Source organism: Electrophorus electricus, chromosome 5, assembly GCF_041902795.1.
Source record: "Electrophorus electricus isolate QZ-2024a chromosome 5, ASM4190279v1, whole genome shotgun sequence".
In the NCBI taxonomy this organism is placed as follows: Eukaryota; Metazoa; Chordata; class Actinopteri; order Gymnotiformes; family Gymnotidae; genus Electrophorus; species Electrophorus electricus.
In genome coordinates, this window is record NC_137501.1 from 8,643,257 (window position 1) to 8,646,623 (window position 3,367).

General features: G+C 46.5%; 1 pseudogene; it reads left to right on the top strand.

Annotated features, from left to right (window-relative positions):
- Positions 1-507: 507 nt before the first annotated feature.
- Positions 508-3,121, top strand: LOC145657949 (uncharacterized; annotated as a pseudogene).
- The last annotated feature ends 246 nt before the right edge of the window (positions 3,122-3,367 follow it).

Genomic DNA, 3,367 nt, shown 5'->3' on the forward strand with positions numbered 1-3,367 from the left:
ATTACTGTATTAATACACTGCTAATGGAAGAGTCAATAACAAAATCATTCAAGAAGATGCACACTCCATTGGGTTTCAATCATTTTCTTTATCTTCATAAATCATCAGAAAATCCATCAGACACAAATCAACATAAACAAGCCAAACAGAACATTTCCATTTCTATTTATGGAATTTGGCAGACGCTCTTATCCACAGCAATTTACAAAAGTGCTTTGTCATTTATTCATAGAATGCATCCTAGCCAGTATAGTAGGTTAGAGTCCAAGATACCACTGAACTAGGCTACACCATAAACAAGTAATCTAGCTAAACTTCAGAACTGAGTTAACGAATAGGGTAGTTTAAATGACTCCACCATTGCCGGTTCTCAAGCGCTGGATGTGAAAGGAGGAGGGTTAGGCGCCGGGCCAGCAACCTGGCCCTGTAAAAACTTCTACCGCTACGGAAACAACAAGTGAATATTCTAAACGATCCCATCAGCAAAGAGGACCTGGCTCTAACTTGATGACAGTGCTGGGGGAGCAAACCCGCGAGGGTGTCCAACGCCCGATGCAGATCGGAACCTTCGATGCAAAAATTATTTCCAAATTAGGCACCTGGAATGTTCGAACTCTCTGCGAAGGTGGGAAGCTCGCCCAGCTTCTACACGAATTTGACAACTACAATCTTGACATATTGGGCGTCTCCGAAATGCATTGGACTGGATCGGGAAAGATCGTAAGTGATGGCAAGTCAGTCCTGTATTCAGGACATGAGGAGCACCATATTCATGGTGTCGGATTGGTGCTTAGTAAAAAGGCATCATGTGCACTGCTTGGATGGAAACCTGTCAACGATCGCATCATCACGGCACGATTTCAATTAAGACACGCTAAAACTTCCATCATCCAAGTATACGCTCCAACCGAAGACTCCAATGATGATCAGAAGCATACGTTCTATGGACTGCTACAAGACACCATTGATGAAATCCCGACCCATGACGTTAAACTTCTCATCAGTGATTTCAATGTGCAAATTACCGACGACCGTCGTGGCTTAGAAAACGTCATTGGTCCACACAGTTCGGGGCGACAGACCAACGATAATGGTGAACGATTTCTATCCTTTAGCAATATGAACAATTTCTGCATTGGTAACACATACTTCCGACACAAAAACATCCATAAGAAAACCTGGCGATCGCTGGATGGAGCCACATATAATGAAATTGACTTTATCTGTATCTCTCAGCGATGGCATTCAGCACTGTTGGACGTCAGAGCCTATTACGGAGCGGACGTTGGATCAGACCTTTATCTCGTATGATCCTCAATTCGGTTACAGCTCAAACGGAGAAAACAAAAGCAACGACAACGTCTTTATGCTGTGGAGAAGCTGAAAGAACCTGCCGCGGTCCAACAATTCCAACTGGAGTTGAGAAATCGGTTCGAGCTACTCTAAGATGCGGGCGACATCGACGAATACTGGATTGCATTCAAACAAGCAGTCATAGAAACGGTAAAGGAAACTGTGGGCCGCCGACGCGGGACACAGAAAGAACGTTGGATACAGGACCCAACTTGGAGCCTGATTGACGAAAGGAAAATCGCAAAATGCCGACGCGAACAGGCAAAGGCTGACCCTGAGATGGAAACCACAGCAGAGCGATATCGGCAACTGGACAGGGCAGTCAAACGAAGCTGCAAATCTGACAAGAAGGCATGGTTTGAATGCAAAGGAGCCGAAGCACGAGGCGACTAGCAAGAATGACAGTAAGACGCTGTACCGCATTGTACGAGAGTTGACTGGGGCATGGAGCAACTCAATTGTACCCATCAAAAACAAGGACGGGGTGTTTCTGCTCACCAGGAAAGAACAAAATGCGCGCTGGGTAGAACACTTCAAGGAAACCTTGAACCAGCCCACCCCTGCCAACACCTATGACTTTGGCGCCACACCACCACCTCCAGACCTGGTAGTTAATCTTGATCTAATCACTATTGAGGAAACTAAGGTGCCTATTCGAACACTCAAAGCCAACAAAGCACCCGGCCTAGACGAAATAGCACCGGAAATGCTAAAGCACAGTGGAGACGCAATTGCAAACACCCTCACAGTGCTGTTCAACAAGTGCTGGCAAGATCAGAGCGTCCCAAGTGACTGGAGGAAAGGAGTAATTGTTAAACTCCCCAAGAAAGCCAATACCGCCGATTGCAACAATTGGCGGGGCATTACACTCCTCTCGGTTCCTGGGAAAGTCTTCTGCAGCGTTCTATTACGGCACCTACAACAAGCAGTGGACAAAATTCTCCAGGAAGAGCTAGCCGGATTCAGAGCGGGCCGATCGTGCAGTAAGCAGATTTACACGCTTCGTAATATCATCGAACAGTGCATCGAATTCCAGCATCCCCTGCTCATCAACTTTATCGACTTCAAAAAGGCTTTTGATAGTGTCCACAGGGGCTCCTTGTGGAAAATTTTATGAGCCTAAGGCATTCCACAACGGTTTGTCAACGTCTTCCAGAACCTATATATCAGCTCTAGCTGCTGCGTCAGGACAGACGATGGCTACACAGACTTCTTCAACATCGAAACCGGAGTCAAGCAAGGATGTATCCTGTCGCCAATTCTCTTTTTACTCACAGTTGACTACGTCATGAAAAAGGTGATGATGAGCTCAGTGACTGGAATCCCTTGGACAAATGGATCTCATCTCACTGATCTCGATTTCGCAGACCACATTGCCTTGCTAGCGAATACAAAACCGGCTCTACAATTCATGACAACATGCCTTGAGGGCGAAGCGGAAAAGGTTGGCTTGCGCATTAACACAGACAAAACCAAGGTCATACGGGTGAATCTTCAGGACATCGACGAGTTCACATATCTCGGCAGCATAGTATCCAATAATGACGGTGGCTCAGAAGCAGACGTTCGATGTAGGATCGGAAAGGCGGCGGGTGTGTTCCAGTGTCTACGCCGCATCTGGTCCTCAACAACAATCAATACAGGAATCAAAATGCGTCTGTACTCCACGATCATCATCCCAACCGCCATTTATGCCAGTGAAACTTGGAGGAACACAAAGAGGATCGCCCAGAAACTAAACGTTTTCCATCAACGGTGCCTCCGCTGAATATTGGGTATCTCGTATAAGGACAGAATTACCAATGAGGAAGTTCTTCAATGGAGTGGATTGTGGAAGCTGGAAGAAATCGTCACCGAACGCAGAATGCGCCTCACTGGTCATCTCTTATGTCTTCCAGACAAACGCATCTCAAAGGCAGCTGTACACTGGACACCGACAGGAGGAAAGCGAAAGCAAGGCTGTCCCAAAACCACCTGGAGATCAACCTTCATCGCCGACCTAAAAACTATTGAC